Source organism: Hemiscyllium ocellatum, chromosome 4 (assembly GCF_020745735.1).
Source record: "Hemiscyllium ocellatum isolate sHemOce1 chromosome 4, sHemOce1.pat.X.cur, whole genome shotgun sequence".
NCBI lineage: Eukaryota > Metazoa > Chordata > Chondrichthyes > Orectolobiformes > Hemiscylliidae > Hemiscyllium > Hemiscyllium ocellatum.
The window spans coordinates 142,342,542-142,363,523 of NC_083404.1; the positions used below are offsets into that span (position 1 = coordinate 142,342,542).

The 20,982-nt window shown below is 42.5% G+C and overlaps 1 protein-coding gene across 1 annotated transcript in view; it reads left to right on the forward strand.

Annotated features, from left to right (window-relative positions):
- agap3 (ArfGAP with GTPase domain, ankyrin repeat and PH domain 3) overlaps nt 1-20,982 on the forward strand; it is a 678,127-nt gene that overhangs the window by 12,664 nt on the left and 644,481 nt on the right. The gene's annotated exons all lie outside the window — the stretch shown is intronic.

The window sequence follows — 20,982 nt, forward strand, 5'->3', positions numbered from 1 at the left end:
ACCACAATCGCCTAGATTCTGAGTGAAGTTTCATACCAAAAATCTGAGAATGTTTGTTTCGTCAATTTGAGAATCATTCACACAGCAGGAAGAGGCAATGCAATGACAGATTCTTTATTAAGGGCAAATACAGAAGACTACAAATGTAATGATTAAAATGGTTGACTGTAGAATTTTATTTTTCTGGACCTGGTGTATTTGATGTAAATATGTTGTGGTTCTGTTCGCCGAGCTGGAAGTTTTTGTTGCAAATGTTTCGTCCCCTGGCTAGGAGACATCATCAGTGCTCTGGAGCCTCCTGCAAAGCGCTTCTTTGATGTTTCTTCCGGTATTTATAATGGTCTGTCCTTGCCGCTTCCGGGTGTCGGTTTCAGCTGTCCGCTGTAGTGGTTGGGAGATTGGGTCCAGGTCGATGTGTCTGTTGATGGAGTTTGTGGATGAATCCATGCCTCTAGGAATTCCCTGGCTGTTCTCTGTCTGGCTTGCCCTATGATAGTAGTGTTTTCCCAGTCGAATTCATGTTGCTTGTTGTCTGAGTGTGTAGCTACTAGGGATAGCTGGTCGTGTCGTTTCGTGGCTAGTTGATGTTCATGTATGCAGATTGTTAGCTGTCTTCCTGTTTGTCCTATATAGTGTTTTGTGCAGTCCTTGCATGGTATTTTGTAAACTACATTAGTTTTGCTCATGTTGGGTATTGGCTCCTTCGTTCTAGTAAGTTGTTGTCTGAGCGTGGCTGTTGGTTTGTGTGCTGTTATGAGTCCTAAGGGTCGCAGTAGTCTGGCTGTCAGTTCTGAAACGCTCCTGATATATGGTAGTGTGGCTAGTCCTTTTGGTTGTGGCATGTCCTCGTTCCGTGGTCTATCTCTTAGGCATCTGTTGATAAAGTTGCGCGGGTATCCGTTTTTGGCGAATACCTTGTATAGGTGTTCCTCTTCCTCTTTTCACAGTTCTGGTGTACTGCAGTGTGTTGTGGCTCTTTTGAATAGTGTCCTGATGCAGCTTCGTTTGTGTGTGTTGGGGTGGTTACTTTCATAGTTTAGGACTTGGTCTGTGTGTGTTGTTTTCCTGTGTACCCTTGTGGTGAATTCTCCGTTCGGTGTTCTCTGTACTATCACGTCTAGGAATGGGAGTTGGCTATCCTTTTCTACTTCTCTCGTGAATCGGATGCCTGTGAGTATGGCGTTGATGATCCGGTGTGTTTTTTCTATTTCCGTGTTTTTGATGATTATACTACCAGCAGATAAAGGCAGAATGACTGTCATCCTAGATAAATCAGATTACATCAAAAAAGCACAACACCTACTAGCAGACACCAACACCTACCAAATGAAGGATTCTGACCCCACACCACAACACACCAATAGAATAAATAACACACTAAGGAATCTACAAAAAAACGGACAGATAACCAAAGCTGACCTATGAAGGATGAAACCGGAAAGCAACAACACCCCCAGATTCTATGGACTACCCAAAGAACACAAACCAGACATCCCACTCAGACCCATAGTATCACTACCAGGGACACCAGCATACAAACTGGCCAAAGAACTACAATACCCAACATGAGCAAAACTAATGTAGTTTACAAAATACCATGCAAGGACTGCATAAAACACTATATAGGACAAACAGGAAGACAGCTAACAATCCGCATACATGAACATCAACTAGCCACAAAACGACACGACCAGCTATCCCTAGTAGCTACACACTCAGACAACAAGCAACATGAATTTGACTGGGAAAACACTACTATCATAGGGCAAGCCAGACAGAGAACAGCCAGGGAATTCCTAGAGGCATGGCATTCATCCACAAACTCCATCAACAAACACATCGACCTGGACCCAATATATCAACCACTACAGTGGACAGCTGAAACTGACACCCGGAAGCGGCAAGGACAGACCATTATAAATACCGGAAGAAACATCAAAGAAGCGCTTCGCAGGAGGCTCCAGAGCACTGATGATGTCTCCTAGCCAGGGGATGAAACATTTGCAACAAAAACTTCCAGCTCGGCGAACAGAACCACAAAAACGAGCACCCAAGCTACAAATCTTCGCACAAACCTTGATGTAAATATATTATCACTGGTAGAGGGAAATCTGTATAAGTTAAGTAGAAAGAGAAGAGGGGATTGGAATAGAGGTGCATAAAGTATAATGGCTAACTTTGTGCTGAATTTATATTATGCATTTTAGAACATAGAACGTAGAACATAGAACAATGCAGCGCAGAACAGGCCTTTCGGCCCTCGATGTTGTGCCCACCTACGAACTATTCTCAGCTCATCCCACTACACTATCCCAAAATCATCCATGTGCTTATCTAAGGATTGTTTAAATCTCCCTAATGTGGCTGAGTTGACTACATTAGCAGGTAGTGCATTCCACGCCCTTATTACTCTCTGCGTAAAGAACCTGCCTCTGACATCTGTCTTAAATCTGTGTCACCCCTTAATTTGTAGTTATGCCCCTTTGTACACACTGACATCATCATCCTAGGAAAAAGTCTTTCATTGTCTGTTAGTTTCATTTTTGAATATTCTTTAAGGTGGTGTGGAAAAGCTTGAATCTGTTGTTTGTCTGAATCTTCCTGAGGTTTTAAACCATAAAGCCCATGTTTGCAGTGTGAAAAAGGATCTATTTATCCATTCTAATCTCATTCACCCTATCCATGCCCCTCATGATTTTATAAACTCTGTGACCTTACAGACATTTGTAAAATCATGGTGGGACATGGATGAGATATTTAGCCAGATTTCTTTCCTAGGGTAGAGCAGTCCAAAATCAGAGGGCTTTGCTTTAAGGTGAGAGGAGCAAGATTTAAAAGGGACCTGAGGAGCAACGTTTTCACAGGGAGGGTGGTGTGTGTATGGAACAAGCTGTCAGGGGAGGTGGCGGAGGCCGGAATGTAGTGTACATGTACACGAATAGGAAGCGTTTAGTGGGAAATGGGCCAAATGCTGGCAAGTGGAACTCGATCAGTTCAAATCAGGTTGGTGTGAACAAGTTGGACCGAAGAGCCTGTTTCCATGTTGTATAACTGAGATGCTATGACTTGTTTGATCGCCTGGTAGTTCACAGCACTTAAGGTGTAAATCCAGGTACTTTTTCAGTGAGTTGTGTTTCTACCTCTATCACTAAGCCAGGGTAAGTTCCAAATGCCTGTTCTAAAAATATTTTCTTTATATTCTTTTAATTTTAATTTCACCTTAAGTCAGTGCCCCTTGGGAGTTGACCTCTCTGCTGGGGAAAACCTGCCTTGTCAGACTTTCTATTTAAGCCTCAATTATGGCTCCTGTATTTCAGTCCCAAATATATACAGCAAACAGCAGGGACTCCACACGGACCTCATTGGATACTAATCCTTAGAACATCTGTTATTTCCTTCCTGACTTCCTTTAACAGCATGGAATAGAATATATCCAGTCTTGGTGATTTGTCCACCATCGAGGATATCTGTCCCTCCAGTACTACATCTTGCGTTATTATTATTGCAATGTATTTTGGCAGTTTAGATACAAAAGAGGCAGAGAAAAAACTACACTATTGTTTTGCGACATGAGTCCAATGAATTTCAGAGACAGACAGGTTAACCCAGAAAACGAGTCACTTTTTCTGTGATGGTTCCCCTGTTTTTCATTGATTCCTCGGAAGCAAATGGGACTTGAACATGGGTCTCCTGGTTCAGATATAGGAGTACTATTACTGCACCACAAGTGTCCTAACTGGAATTCCCTCCCTAAGGGCATTGTGAGTCTATCTACAGCATATTGACTGCAGTGGTCCATTTAAGGCAGCTCACCACGATCTTCTGAAGGGCAACTAGGGATGGGCAATAAATGCTAGCTAACCAAGGACACCCACATTGTTGAGTGAATAAAAGGAAGCAGTTTTTCTTGGTGAAAGGCAGCCTTGATGCCAAGGGCAGTGACTCTTGCCTCCACCTTTGGAATTCAACTCTTTTCGTTCAAACATGAAAAAAAAGGTTGTAATGAGGTCAGGAGCTCAGTGGCCATGGCAGTACCCAAACTGTGCATCAGTGAGCAGATTATTGCTAAGCAAGTAGCACTGATAGTGCTGTTGATGACACCTTCCATCAATTTACTGATGATTGAGAATTGACTGATCGATCAGTATTTGGCAGGTTGGATTTGCCTTGTTTTCTTGTGTACAGGTAGGCAATTTTTCAACTTGGATCCGGTATTGTCTCTGTACTGGAACAGCTTGAATGGTTGAAGATTGATGTCTGTGATGCTGGATACACTGGGGACAAGCTGTGATGGATTATCGACTCAATGGTTTTGGCTGAAGGTGATTGCAAATACTTCAGTCTAGCCTTTTGCACCCCCAAATATGAGGAGGGTGGTGGAGGGTCCTTTTTCAGACTGGAGGCCTGTGACCAGTAGAGTGCCACAAGGATCGGTGCTGGGCCCTCTAATTTTTGTCATTTACATCAATGATTTGGATGTGAGCATGAGAGGTACAGTTAGTAAGTTTGCACATGACACCAAAATTGGAGATATAGCGGACAGCGAAGAAGGTTACCTCAGATTACAACAGGATGTGGACCAGATGGGCCAATGGGCTGAGAAGTAGCAGATGGAGTTTAATTCAGATAAATGCGAGGTACTGCATTTGGGGAAAGCAAATCTTAGCAGAACTTAAACACTTAATGGTAAGGTCCTAGGGAGTGTTGCTGAACAAAGAGACCTTGGAGTGCAGGTTCATAGCTCCTTGAAAGTGGAGTCGCAGGTAGATAGGATAGTGAAGAAGGCGTTTGGTATGCTTTCCTTTATTGGTCAGAGTATTGAGTACAGGCGTTGGGAGGTCATGTTGCAGCTGTACAGGACGTTGGTTAGGCCACTGTTGGAATATTGTGTGCAATTCTGGTCTCCTTCCTATCGGAAAGATGTTGTGAAACTTGAAAGGGTTCAGAAAAGATTTACAAGGATGTTGTCAGGGTTGGAGGATCTGAGCTATAGGGAGAGGCTGAACAGGCTGGGGCTGTTTTCCCTGGAGTGTCGGAGGCTGAGGGGTGACCTTTTATAGAGGTTTACAAAATTATGAGGGGCATGGATAGGATAAATAGACCCTGGGGTCGGGGAGTCCAGAACTAGAGGGCATAGGTCTAGGGTGAGAAGGGAAAGATATAAAAGAGACCTAAGGGGCAACGTTTTCACGCAGAGGGTGGTACGTGTATGGAATGAACTGCCAAAGGATGTGGTGGAGGCTGGTACAATTGCAACATTTAAAAGGCATCTGGATGGGTATATGAATAAGGAAGGGTTTGGAAGGATTTGGGCCGGGTGCTGGGTCCGTGGGACTAGATTGGGTTGGAATATCTGGTTGGCCTGGACGGGTTGGACCAAAGGGCCTGTTTCCATGCTGTACATCTCTATGACTGTATGATTAGGGATTTATGGAGCATCCACCTCCTTTTTGTTTAATTATCCATCACCATTTATGACTGGCTGTGGCAGGACTGCAGATCTTAGATCTGGTCTTGGTTATAGGATTGTTTAACTATTGCGTAAGTCTTTTGTTTAGCACGTGAGTTGTTCTGCATTGTCTCACTTATGTGTATGTCTAGTGCTGCTCCTGGCATGTGCTTCTGCACTCTTTATTGAACCATGGCTGATCTGGTCCTAGACTCCCGAGGCAGAGTTGTACTGGACTCAATATAAATTCTGTTACACTCTCCATAGATGTTGCCAGACCTGCTGAGTTTCTAGTGTTAGGTTCTTTTTTCAAGTTTGCATGTGAGATGCAATTTACACACACCAACTTCTTCTAACAGTTAAAGTTTATTAAAGCTTGTACAAGCTAGCAGGCCTGCGAGGTTGAGTCAAAAGAGGCCTTGAACAAAGAATATACATCCCTTTTACACAGGTCGGTGAGCAATACTTTCACCAACACATTCCACCCTGACCTTAAATTTACCTGGACCATCTCTGACACCTCCCTCCCCTTCCTGGACCTCTCCATCTCCATTAATGACGACCGATTTGACACTGACATTTTTTACAAACCCACAGCTACCTGGATTACACCTCTTCCCACGCTACCTCTTGCAAAAATGCCATCCCGTATTCCCAATTCCTCCGCCTCCGCCATATCTGCTCCCAGGAGGACCAGTTCCACCATAGAACACACCAGATGGCCTCCTCCTTTAGAAACCACAATTTCCCTTCCTACGTGGTTAAAGATGCCCTCCAACGCATCTCGTCCACATCCCGCACCTCCGCCCTCAGATTCCACCCCTCCATCTGTAACAAGGACAGAACATCCCGGTGCTCACCTTCCACCCTATAAACTTTCGCATAAACCAAATCATCCGCCGACATTTCCACCACCTCCAAAAAGACCCCACCACCAGGGATATATTTCCCTCCCCACCCCTTTCTGCTTTCCGCAAAGACTATTCCCTCAGTGACTACCTGGTCAGGTCCACGCCCCCTCTACAACCCATCCTCCCATCCTGGCACTTTCCCCTGCCAATGTAGGAACTGTAAAACCTGTGCCCACACCTCCTTCCTCACCTCTATCCAAGGCCCTAAAGGAGCCTTCCATATCCATCAAAGTTTTACCTGCACATCCATTAGTATCATTTATTGTATCCGTTGCTCCCGATGCGGTCTCCTCTACATTGGGGAGTCTGGGCGCCTCCTAGCAGAGCACTTTAGGGAACATCTCCGGGACACCCGCACCAATCAACCACACCGCCCCGTGACCCAACATTTCAACTCCCCCTCCCACTCTGCCGAGGACATGGAGGTCCTGTGCCTCCTTCTCCGCCACTCCCTCACCACCAGACGCCTGGAGGAAGAACGCCTCATCTTCTGCCTTGGAACACTTCAACCCCAGGGCATCAATGTGGACTTCAACAGTTTCCTCATTTCCCCTTCCCCCACCTCATCCTAGTTCCAAACTTCCAGCTCAGCACTGTCCCCATGACTTGTCCTACCTGCCTATCTCCTTTTCCACCTATCCACTCCACCCTCTCCTCCCTGACCTATCACCTTCATCCCCTCCCCCACTCACTCATTGAACTCTGTGCTACTTTCTCCCCACTCCCACTCTCCTCTGGCTTATCTCTCCACGCTTCAGGCTCACTGCCTTTATTCCTGATGAGGGTTTTTGCCCGAAACGTCGATTTCGCTGCACTTTGGATGCTGCCTGAACTGCTGTGCTCTTCCAGCACCACTAATCCAGAATACTTACAGATACTCTGACCACTCCCCCACAGTCGCATACCACTCAAGACAAACCCCGTCCCCCCCAGTCACTCTCAGTCACATGTTACCTCAGGTACAATGGTAGGATGAGATCATGCTCAAGAGATAATGCTAATGTCTTAATCCTGGGAAATCGTTATGCAGACAATTTCCTGACTTATTGATTCCCCGAGACAATACAGATGTGAGGTATCCTAGATTTGGGGGATGGCTCGATAGCATTTCTGAATGGAAGACCCTTCGGCCCAACAAGTCCACACTGACCCTCTGAAGAGTAACCGACCCAGACCCATTCCCCTACCCTATATGTATCCCTGATTAATGCATCTAAGACTATGGGCAATTTAGCATGGCCAGTTCACCTGACCTGTACACCTTTGGATTGTGGCAGGAGACTGGAGCACCTGGAGGAAACCAGATATGGGGAAAATGTGCAAATTCCACACACACAGTCACCAGAGGTGGGAATTGAACCAGTGCTAACTACTGAGATGTCATGCCAGCAGCTTTCTTCTCATACCCTTTGATCTCTTTAACCCGAAGAATTATATCTAACTCCTCATTAAAACATTCAGTATTCTGACCTCAAAGGCTTATTGCAGCATTGAATTCTCCAGGCTCACCACCCTCTGTTGTTCTTTATCATGTCAGTACACATGTCCCTCCGTTTCACATCTCTTCTCTTATGTGGAGTCTTATTGAAAGTCTTCTGAGGGCCCAAGTAAACTGCATCCATGGTTCCTCCTCATCAACTCTACCAGTTACATTCTCGAAAAATTCCAGCAAGATTGTCCAGCCTGATTTCCCTTTTAGTAAATCCATGCTGACTCTGTCTGAACTTGTCATTGCTTTCCAAGTGCTGTTAAGTCTTTTATAATGGAATATAGCAGTAGGATTTTGTCTATTATCAATGTCAGGTTATCTGATCTATAATTCCTTCTTTCAGTCTCCTTTTTAAATATGGTGGTCATTGATGTAGGATAGTGAAGAAGGCGTTTGATATGCTTTCCTTTATTGGTCAGAGTATTAAGTACAGGAGTTGGGAGGTCATGCTGTGGCTGTACAGGACACTGGTTAGGCCACTGTTGGAATATTGCGTGCAATTCTGGTCTCCTTCCTATATTGAAGATATTGTGAAACTTAAAAGGGTTCAGAAAAGATTTATAAAGATGTTGCCAGAGTTGGAGGATTTGAGCTATAGGGAGGCGCTGAACAGGCTAGGGCTGTTTTTCCCTGGAGCGTCAGAGGCTGGGAGGTTTACAAAATTATGAGGAGCGTGGATAGGATAAATAGACAAAGTCTTTTCCCTGGGGTGGGGGAGTCCAGAACTAGAGGGGCATAGATTAGATTAGATTACTTACAGTGTGGAAACAGGCCCTTCGGCCCAACAAGTCCACACCGACCCGCCGAAGCGTAACCCACCCATACCCCTACATATACCCCTTGCCTAACACTACGGGCAATTTAGCATAGCCAATTCACCTGACCCGCACATCTTTGGACTGTGGGAGGAAACCGGAGCACCCGGAGGAAACCCACGCAGACACGGGGAGAACGTGCAAACTCCACACAGTCAGTCGCCTGAGGTGGGAATTGAACCCAGGTCGCTGGTGCTGTGAGGCAGCAGTGCTAACCACTGTGCCACCGTGCCGCCCTTAAGGGTTTAGGGTGAGAGGGGAAAGATATAAAAGAGACCTAAGGGGCAACTTTTTCACGCAGAGGGTGGTACGTGTATGGAATGAGCTGCCAGAGGACGTGGTGGAGGCTGGTACAATTCCAACATTTAAGAGGCACATGGATGGGTATATGAATAGGAAGGGTTTGGAAGGATATGGGCCGGGTGCTGGTACGTGGGACTAGATTGAGTTGGGATATCTGGTCGGCATGGATGGGTTGGACTGAAGGGCCTGTTTCCATGCTGTACATTTCTATGACTGTATGATTTTATTTGTACTGATACTGTCATAAATTAGACAGCGTAGGAAATTAAATGGAGTACAGGAGGTGAGGGGGAGAGGAGCCTCAAAAAGAGATGCAGGAAAATGCACAAACAGCTTAGCTGTGTTCTGTAACCATTTTTGTTTTCTAGCTGGTTACTTGTGTTATAAAACATAATTTTGGGGCACCACTGCTTTAGTTGTGCACATCATATTTCTTTAATGGGGTTGGCATTCACTTATACGAATAAACTGGCATATAGAGTTATTCAATTCATGCAAATTGCAGCAATGTAGCAAAATGTGCCCACAGCCTGAAACCTTTGATAAATTATCTATGGCATGATAAGAGAAGGATGGGTGGCTGAGTAATTTATGCAAACATGTAAGCTCATATTTGCTGTTCCCAGAGCAACATAAATGTATTTTTAGGCAATTTTAGCTTCAGGTAAGTTCCATTGTTTTCTGAGCAGCAGCTGGAGCTGTGTGAAACATTCTGCATATGCATGGTGATTTTTCCTTCAGTTTTTCTTCAATCATGAATATTGTGGTTTGCTAGGATAATGGTTTTGTGGACCCTGGAGTGTCCTCGATCAACGTGAGCTGAAATAATACCTGTCAATTTGTTTTCTAACAATGTCTATTCTTTAGCATCACCACTGATTAGAAGAGGGTCATGTGAATGGATATTTTACTGTTTTAAAAAAAAACTCCCTCTTAATTCTCTCCTTCTGCTGCTGTCCATCCCTTAGTCTCCAAATTCTCTGAATACTCTGGCATAACCTGAGGGATCTTGCAGATTTAAAGATTTACAAACATAGGCTATGTGGTATTATTTCCAAGCTATTAGAAGCAGCAAGGCACTGTGTGCAGTTTACATTTTAACAAGGGAAACAAAGTGGTTCATTTAGCAAGTGTTTGTGGCTATTTTGGCTGACTCTACAATCCGTGGACCTAGTGTGAGGTGGCAGAGTAAATATCAGATTCATTGTTGGCGGAATTATGTTATGGCCTCGGAGGAATCATCTTTCATTACTCCTTGTAATGTTTTACATAACTACTATTTTGCAGTTGTGTGTGCGCATGTCTGCTTGATTTGTTGAGTTTACATTGCCAATGGTCAAATCAGAATCAATCCCTGAACCTTTGGAAGTTGGACTTTTTCCAGAGAGAATTAATAGAATACCAAAACTTGGCAATTGAGTCAATGGCTTCCTTATTTGAAAGGGATTTGGATGACTGTTTGAAGAAGAATAATTTTTGTAGTGTCTTTCAGTACCTCAGGAAGTTCCAATATGTTTTACATCCAATAAAATACATTTGAATTGTATGATAGATGCCATTTGCGTGTAAGTTGCAGAAATCTGCCTCCTCCACCACCTCTGCTGCCTCCTTCTCCTTCTCCTCCCCACTTGTATCTATGAGCGTATCAGAGATTTTGAACTAATTTCCTGCATTGGGCATAGATGAAATCTTATGCAGAAAATCAGATTATTTTAAGGTCATTTTTGCTGTTGTCTAATGTGTTAGGTTCCCACATATGAAAGAAATCCTGGCTGATTTTCCTCTGATTATTTACAAATTCTCAGAATTGCAATAAGTACACTCCCACAAACAGATCACTGTTCAGCTTATTTAATAAGAAAAAAAGACACACTTTCTAGGAGAGTAGCTGGGCCAGTGGTTACAGAATTCCACAGTTTAACATTCACAATAGAAAGCACTGTTTAAAAAATATAATTTGAACCAATTCAAATCTGATCCCTATGGTTCTCAAATATTCTTTCCAGCAGTGACCCACAGGTAGTTACATCCACCTGGCTTTACCATAACAACCATTGCACATTTCCTTTCCTTAAGACTATTTCAGTTTTTCTCCCTAAATCCTGCTATTTAACCTATTTCAAAAATATACCATTGAGCCTGTGTCACTTTATTTGGCAGTTTTTTGCGGAATCCAGCTTTACCAGAGACATGCCTCATTTCAGATTTCTAACATTAGTTCTTCCATTTTGACAGAAACTGACATCAACAATGTACATATTGAGTTTATTGTACATGTGATGTTTCCTCTGTGGAAAAACAAAATCTGGCAGTAAATACATTAGCAAATATCCATTATCAACCAGGAGGTTCCACTCCATTGTAAGTGCAAACGATGTGAAGCAAGTAATAAAGATAGAAATGAAATTACTAAGTATTAAACAAAAGCTGTCTATTTTGTTGCCTGAACCGAATTGCCCTTGAGAAGGTGGTGGTGAGCTGATGCTTTACATTTCTGCAGTACCACACTTGTCCTATTCTGCTATCCTGCCAAATCTTATATTTAAAAAGAGTATATATCCTGAGGTAGTTTCCTGTACAGATGAGATGTCCCAGTGAACTGGGACATGCTCGTAACTAGCTTCATCTGTTTTGCTGCCCGAGTTCTCAAGGCAAAGCTCTCGACTGGTAATTCTGATTTCTCATTGTATGGGTCTGTGTTGTCCCTTTCTTGGAACTCAGTAAGTTGGCCCACAAATCAAAGCCCAATTCTTTTTCTTCTGAAATTTTTCCCATTGCTTTTAGTCATAGTTATACAGCAAGGAAATCGACCCTTCTGTCCATCCAATCCATTCTGAATGTAATCCTAAGCTAGGCTAGTCCAACATCCCTCCAAACCTTTCCTATTCATGTATGTATCCAAATGTCTTTTAAATGTTGTAATTGTACCCACATCTACCACTTTCTCAGGAAGGTTCATTCCACACATGAACCACCCTCCGTGTAAAATGTTTACCTCTTATGTTTTTTTTAAAATCTCTCTCCTCTCAACTTAAAAATGTGCCCCCTCGTCTTGAAATCCCCCATCCTAGGGAAAAGACATTAACTCTATCTATACCTCTCATTATTTTATAAACTTCTATCAGATCGTCTCTCAATCTCCTGTGCTCCAGTCAAAAAGGTCCAGGGTTTATTAGGAATTGCAGTTATAAAACTCCTAAAGTAGTAGCTGCAACACACCAACCCTGACCACAAATCCTTGCCGAAGAGTTTAACTCAGATACCTAATCCAAAATGCGTAATCCAAAAGCAATTGACGCAGTATGCACTGAATTTCCTGATCTCAAGCAAGACAATGTTGGAGCTGTCATAATTAGTCACAGTACTGGGGAGGTCCAGGATTTCTGCCTCTGACCATTATCTAGAGGCTTGTGACATGTCGAGTGGACAGGATTAGGTTTGGCAGTTGCTTTGCTAATATTTTGTCAAGTAAAAAATGAGGTCTGCAGATGCTGGAGATCACAGCTGCAAATGTGTTGCTGGTCAAAGCACAGCAGGCCAGGCAGCATCTCAGGAATAGAGAATTCGACGTTTCGAGCATAAGCCCTTCATCAGGAATATTTTGTCAAATCAAGATGTTTTTGACCATATAAGATATATGGAGAATATAAAAGAGACAAGTATAGTTAATCAAAGGTTCTACAGATCACATGTCCTCTGTTTCATTGTCACTTTAATCCTATAGTTGCTGCACAAGCAAGTTGTATTTAAACGACAGGCAAAAGTAGACATTGGGCCGCTTCAAACTGATGATGGAAGCCTAGTGATGGGAGATAAGGAAATAGCAGGAGAACTTAACAAGTACTTTGCATCAGTTTTCACAGTGAAAGACATGAGTAATATCCCAACAATTAAAGGGGGCTGAGTTGAGTATGGTTGCCATTACAAAAGAGAAAGTGCTAGAAAAACTAAAAGGTCTTAAAATTGATAAAGCTCCTGGCCCCGATAGGATACACCCTAGAATTCTGAGAGAGGTGGCTGAGGAAATAGCGGAGGCATTGGTTGAGATTTTTCAAGAGTCACTGGAGTCCGGGAAAGTCCCGGATGATTGGAAGATCGCTGTTGTAACCCCTTTGTTCAAGAAAGGATCAAGACAAAAGATGGAAAATTATAGGCCAATTAGCCTAACCTCGGTTGTTGGTAAAATTCTAGAATCCAACATTAAGGACGAGGTTTCTAGAACAAGTCAACATGGATTTAATAAGGGGAGGTCATGCCTGACAAACCTGTTGGAATTCTATGAAGAGGTGACAAGTAGGTTGGACCAGGGAAACCCAGTGGATGTGGTCTATCTAGACTTCTAAAAGGCCTTTGATAAGGTGCCACACGGGAGGCTGCTGAGCAACGTGAGGGCCCAGGGTGTTCGAGGTGAGCTACTGGGATGGATTGAGCATTGACTGTCTGACAGAAGGCAGAGAGTTGGGATAAAAGGTTCTTTTTCGGAATGGCAGCCGGTGACGAGCGGTGTCCCGCAGGGTTCAGTGTTGGGGCCACAGCTGTTCGCATTATATATTAATGATCTGGATGAAGGGACTGGGGGCATTCTAGCGAAGTTTGCTGATGATACGAAGTTAGGTGGACAGGCAGGTAGTATTGAGGAAGTGGGGAGGCTACAGAAGGATCTAGACAGTTTGGGAGAGTGGTCCAGGAAATGGCTGATGGAATTCAATGTGAGCAAATGCGAGGTCTTGCACTTTGGCAAAAAGAATAAAAGCATAGACTCCTTTCCAAACGGTGAGAAAATTCGTGAAGCCAAAGTACAAAGGGATCTGGGAGTGCTAGTCGCGGATTGTCTAAAGGTAAACATGCAGGTTGAGTCTGTGATTAAGAAAGCAAATGCAATGTTGTCACTTATCTCAAGAGGGTTGGAATATAAAAGCACCGTTGTGCTAATGAGACTTTATAAAGCTCTGGTTAGGCCCCATTTGGAGTATTGTGTCCAGTTTTGGTCCCCACGCCTCAGGAAAGACATACTGGCACTGGAATGTGTCCAGCAGAGATTCACACGGATGATCCCTGGAATGGTTGGTCTAACACAGGAGGAATGGCTGAGGATCCTGGGATTGTATTCGTTGGAGGTTAGAAGATTAAGGGGAGATTTTATAGAAGCTTACAAGATAATACATGGCTTGGAAAGGGTGGATGCTAGGAATTTTTTTCCGTTAGGCGAGGAGATTAGGACCCGTGGACACAACCTTAAAATTAGAGGGGGTCAATTCAGAACAGAAATGCGGAGACATGTCTTCAGCCAGAGAGTGGTGGGCCTGTGAAATTCATTGCCGCAGAGTGCAGTGGAGGCCGGGACGCTAAATGTCTTCAAGGCAGAAATTGATAGATTCTTGATGTCACGAGGAATTAAGGGCTACGGGGAGAATGCGGGTAAGTGGAGTTGAAATGCCCATCAGCCATGATTGAATGGCAGAGTGGACTCGATGGGCCGAATGGCCTTACTTCCACTTCTAGGTCTTATGGTCTTAATATTCTGATTTTTTTCCTGCGATTATATGTGCAACAACAAACACAGCTTTGCAACTTGTGCACAAAAGTTGGTTTTCGCCACAGTGCGGATTGTAATTGGTTCACTGACACCGTTTGAGGCCAGTACAGCGAAGGATAGAAAAATATTATCTCGGAATATAGAAGGCATGTCCCTCCCAGAATGGTTTGAAAATTATTGCTCAACTGCTGACAGTCTAGACCATAGAAGTGTGAGTAAGTAGTGGAGTGTACGTACATGTTAGCCATGATCTAATAGATGGTGGAACGTTATTGAGAGTCTGATAAGCTGACCTTTGTTTGTATGGAAATGCTGCATGGTTCTAGTTGCTTAACATGTCTGTAAATTTATGACTTGCAGAACCGAACATCTATGGTGTTAGTAGGTGAGAGTTGGCTTGAAATTAGCATGTATGGTGATGGATTATGAACTAAGTGAGACCACTCAAAACATTCTTAAGCAGGTGGCTCAGATCATAATTTTGAAATTTGTTTTGGGTAAGTGTACAGTGAAAATTACCCAGATTAAGTGAGCTAGGTTGACTACTAGATTTTAAAACATGTAAAAATTTATTCAGAAAATTATGGATGAAACGCACAGAACAGAATAAAGATCTCCTACATAAGTTGAATAAAGATCTTCAACTTATCCAATGAGACTTAATTGTGCTATCCCAAATATACACAATAGTCCCAATAAGCAAACTCTTTTTAAAATCCAGTATAAATGGAATAAGTGCTTACAGGTTAAAAGTTGAAGGGCGGGCAGAAAGAAAGAGAGAGAGAGAAAGCGTTTCCACACAGCTCCCTATTGAACTTCTAACCAGCTCAAGACAACTAAAATTGCTCATCTCTTAGTTAGCTGGTCACTTCTAAAACATGGCCACTTTGGCCTGAAGTCTCATCTGTTTATATAAAAACCAAAGGCACCTCAAAATCCTTTTCAAACCAGACTGATCAGACCCTGGCGCGGTTTATTGCCCCTCTTCTGAGGCAAGGAACAGCTTTTGAAAAAAAAGGGACCAACTTTGTGACATGGATCGGGTTTGGACTCTGTATTGGTGTATGTGGTAGTTTTTGTTTTAGACTTTAACTTCCTTTTCAGTGACAACTCTCAAGATGGCAGCAGGATAAGATGCTCCAATTAGAGCTCCTCTGCTTGCCAGTTCCTTTTCCTTCCTTTTTCTTTCTCCACTTTCAAGTATTTTTTAAAGTTGCTAATCTTATGAGAAACTGCATGAGTTGGGATGATCTGGGACAATGGAACTATATTAATGTGAAATTCTGAATACTACAATGAGCAGTGTCACTAAATGTGTTGGAACTCCTTGTGGCAAACATCTTTTCCCAGAACAGCGCCTTTTAGTTCAAGTAATTTTTTTTTCCTCTTCAGTTTAATTTGCAAAACTTGTTATTAAGCAATCGAGGAGCTGTGATGCAGAAGTGATCTGTACCAATAAGTAGGATGTTCCGGTCCCCATAAAGATTTGTGATTTAGTGAAGAATGTGCTTGCACTTAAACAGTTTATTAACACATTTCTCAAACATTCCAATATGCTTCAAATGCAAAAAAGTACCTGGTGGAGTAATGAATGGTTTTTGAGTAAATGTAGCAGCCAGTTATATGATTTTCCAGTTCTTGGTGATGAACAGTAGAATATTAGTTGAAACACTAGCAGCGTTTCCTTCTCTTCCTTATGTGAAATGGAGTCTTGGAGAAGGTGCCTTGGTTTCAGTTATCCTGCTCTGAAAATTTTCACCAAGGTTGAGTGACCATTGCATTTAAAAAATATGAAACCATGCAGGTAGTATGTTCCTAAGTTTGATCTATTTATTTCTTTGTGATCACTAGTTAGCTACATTTGGGACAGGGCATCTGAACTGGTGTGTAAAATTTAGACAACCGAGGTATGTGGTTTTCCAGAAAAGTGTGTGTATTCTCAGTGTGGGCAGACAGGATTGGATTTAAATGGGATCCTCTTTGCAGTCTTGTGGTTTTGATTATCATTTGATCTTTATCTGTTGAGTATGTTGCTACTGTTTATGAAGGTGTAGGTGTATACTGTACCTTTTGAGAGAGTGAAAGCTGGCACAGACCTAGAGAGGCATAGTGTCCTGAACAATTTAAAATGTAATATTTGTGAAACAAATAGCTGGAGCTGCCTTGCCATGGTACAAAACAAATTCAAATTTGGCCTATCAATTTAAATTATGTCCCAGATACCAAAATCCAATCAAATTTGAATTTTACTGTTTTGGATGACATCAAACCAATAAAATGATCCGATGTTTTGGGGTATAAAATCAGACATTTTGAGCAGTTAGAGGGAGAGCAGCCAAGCAAGCACCAACATAAGGCCAGCCATATAACTCTGTGAAAGGTACCTGTCCATAAGAAACCTGTGCAGCAGAAGACCGAAGCCGACCTAGAGAAATCTATAGAGAAAGTTTGACATCTGAAGACGACAACTGGGTTTGAAAGTGATTTGCCATAATTTAAGAGGATATTTATCAGACCAGTATTGTAGAGTGGGAGGTAAAAGATAGGTTTAAGAGAAAAGAGTTGGAAATAGCTATTGTTTTAATGTTCTGTAGTGAACATAAAGTGAAAATTAATAATTTTATTCTTTAAATAGTGACCTCTAGGATAGTTCTTTGCCTCTCTGTGTGTCAGGTTTAAATTAGCAGAGGGGTTTACCCCGTGTCGTAACACAAAATGTAACTGGGAAGAAATGATGGATGGTTCATATTCAGACATAGCATGAGCTTTTTCTTGGTTACTGGTCATCAGTAAAGGCCTTCTGTTGAGTTTCATGTCAAACTGACTGACTGACTGAGTATTTGGTGAATATGCTGCCTGCTTTTGTTTGTAGTTTTGCCCTTGCTACCTGAATCTTGGAGTTGGAGGCCCTCTCTGTTGTTTATTAAACATAAGGATGTTGCGCACACTGTTTGAATCTAAGGAACAACAAGTACTCTGATTCTTGCAGCCTTCTGAAAGTTTTCAGGGGAATATTTTCAGGAAACAGCTGTTGTGTTGGTGCTGTGTTGCAGTTATTGATTTAATTCCTTCTCATCAGAAGTTTCAAGCTGATGACAGTCATTGCACACCACAATATCTGAAAAATTATTTTAACGAAAGCATTGCTTCACAGTTTCAGACTTGTCACTGATGTGTATTCTCTTTTCGTATTAGTTGAACTGAAGATTGTGTTTTTCTGTGCAGTGTTATTCTAGTTGGTGCCACTTGCACGAATGAATTTTGTCTCATTTACATTGTTGGACATCATAGAGTCATAGTCATAGAGATGTACAGCACGGAAACAGACCCTTTGGTCCAACTTGTCCATGCCAACTAGATATACCAACCTAATCTAGTCCCATTTGCCAGCACTTGGCCCAAAACCCTCTAAACCCTTCCTATTCATATACTCATCCAGATGCCTTTTAAATGTTGCAATTGTACCAAACTCCTCCACTTCCTCTGGCAACTCATTCCATACACGTACCACCCTCTGCATGAAAAAGTTGCTACTTAGGTACCTTTAATATCTTTTCCCCTCTCAAAGAATGCTGGTGAAGCAGGTGCTGAAGAAGGCAGTGGTATATTGGCCTTTATAATGAGAGGATTCGAGTACGTATGCAGATATGTCATGCTGCAGTTTTACAGGGCTTTTGTGAGATCACATCTGGAGTGTTGTGTTCAGTTTTGGTCTCCTTATCTGAGGAAGAATGTTTTGGTTACGGATGATGTGGAGAGAGTGTTTTCTAGATGGATTCCTGGGGTGGCAGGACTGACAAATTAAGAAATTGGTTCTCTTAGTACTATATTCCCTAGAGTTTAGGAGAATGAAAGGTGATCTCATAGGAACCTCCAAACTGCAGAACTTGACAGAGTATACGCAGGAAGAATGTTCCTGATGGCAGGAGAGTGCAAACCAGGGGTCATAGCCTAAGGATACTGGGTGGGCATTTAGGACTGAAATGATCAGCAATTTCTTCACCCTGAGAGCCATGAGCCTGTGGAATTCTTTGTCACTTCAGTTAAGGACACAACAGTGAATATTTTTAAGGACGAGTTGGGAATAGTTCTTAGGACTGAACACATCAAAGGGTGTGGGGTGAAAGTAGAAACAGGTTTCTGAGTTGGATGATCAGACCATCTGAATGTGTAGTAGATTTGAAGGGCTGTATGCTTTACTCTTCCTGTTTTCTATTTCTGTGTTTCGAGAAGACTAAAGAGATTGAGGGATGATCTTGTAGAGATTTACAAAATTCTGAGGGGCATAGATAAAGTGAATAGGAAAGATTCACCAAGGGTTGGGGAGTTGAAAACCGGGCATAATTTTAAGGTGAGAGGAGAAGGATTTAAAGGGACCAGAGGGACAACTTTTTTCAAAGAGAGGCTGGTTCACACGTGGAATGAATTGCCAGAGGAAATGATAGATACAAGTACAGTTACACATTTAAAAGACATTTGGGCAGGTACATGAAAAGCAAAGGTTTAGAGGGATATGGACCAAATGCAGGAAAATGGGAGACAAAAATAGAAGTTGCTGGAAAAGCTCAGCAGGTCTTGTAGCATCTGTGGAGACAAATCAGAGTTAATACCGAGTAACCCTTCCTCGGAACAAATGGGATGAGTTTAGTTTGGGAAAATAGGTGGGCATGAATGAGTTGGACCGAAGGGTCTGTTGCTATGCTACATGACTCTATGGCTATCTTTTTAATTCCAGATTTTTAATGTTTCAAATTTCACCATCTGCCGTGGTGAAATTTGAACTTGTCCCCAGAACATTAGCCTAGGGTTTTATATTACAATTCCAGTGATGTTACTGATGCTGTCATGTCCCTTTATTTCTATATGACCGTGAAATTTATATAAGAATGCTGCAAGTTTATTGTTCTTTTTGCCCTGATGTGCTCTATTTCCCTTTCTGATTTTTTTTTTCTTGGGATATAGACAACACTGACAAGGCATTAATTGTTCTATTGCCAGCAACCTTCTTCATGAGGAATAAAGCAGATCCGGACAGGATAGCACTAGGCTTACTTAAAATAAGGCACTAACCAGGTGAAGTTACAATACAGAAATAGTAGAAAACAGCTGAAGCAGCATGCAACCAACAGATCAGATCAAATTGCTGCATTTCTCCATGTTCATGTGACTGTCAAGGATAATTCAACAACCTGAGAGGCAACGTTTTTACACAGAGGATGGTACAGATATGGAATGAGCTGTCAGCGGAAGTGGTTGAAGAGGGTACGTTAACAACATTTAAAAGGCATTTAAACAAATACGTGGATAGGAAAGGTTAAGAAGGATATGGGCCAAGTGCAGGGAAATGGGGTTTGTGTGGATGGACCAGCTTTGGCTCAAGGGCCTGTCTCTGTTCTGTAAGACTCTGACTCAAACAGGAAAACAGGACATGAAGGTACTATGTCTGATTCCACTAGATTGACTCTAGAGGTGAGAGATTTATGTTATGAAGAGAGATTGAGCAATTTAGGCCCATACTCTTTTGGAATTTAAAAGAATGAGAGACGACCTAATTGAGACATCTCAGGTGCTAAAGGGCAAAGTAGACGTAGAAAAGGTGTTTCCTCATGTGGGGCAATCAAAAACAGAAGGTCAAACTTTTAGGATGAGGGGCAGCAAATTTGAAACAGAGATGAGAAATTATTTCTCTCAAAGGGTCCTGAATTTGTGGAATTCACTACCTCGAAGTGCAGTAGATGCTGAGACATTGAGTAAATTTAAGGAGGATATGGACAGATTTTTAATTTGTAATGGCCTTCAGCCAATTCAATTCACTCCACATAGAGTCATAGAGATGTACAGCATGGAAACAGACCCTTTGGTCCAACCTGTCCATCCAGACCAGATATCACAACCCAATCGAGTCCCACCTGCCAGCACCCAGCCCATATCCCTCCAAACCCTTCCTATTCATATACCCATCCATATGCCTCTTAAATGTTGCAATTGCACCAACCTCCACCACTTCCTCTGGCAGCTCATTCCATACCAGTACCACCCTCTGTGTGAAAAAGTTGGCCCGTAGGTCTCTTTTATATCTTTGCCCTCTCACTCCCTGGCCCAAGGGAAAAGACTTTGTCTACTTACCCTATCCATGCCCCTTATAATTTTGTAAACCTCTATAAGCACATGATATCAAGAAACATTTAGGCTACTGGATACTGCAAACGCTATGGACACTTTGCCCCTCCCCAAACCAAGCAGTTTAAGTATAGTTAGAACATTGGCATCTACTTGACAATGTGGAAAATTGCACAAGTGTGTCCTGTACATAAAATGCAGGACAAATCCAACTCAGCCAATTACTATTCTATCAGTCTCTTTTCGATCATCCGTTAAGCAGCTATCAAGCAGCTCCTGCCCAGTGACGTCCAGTTTGGGTTCTGCCAGGGCCAGTACACTCCTGTCCTCATTGCAGCCTTAGTTCAAAAATGGACAAA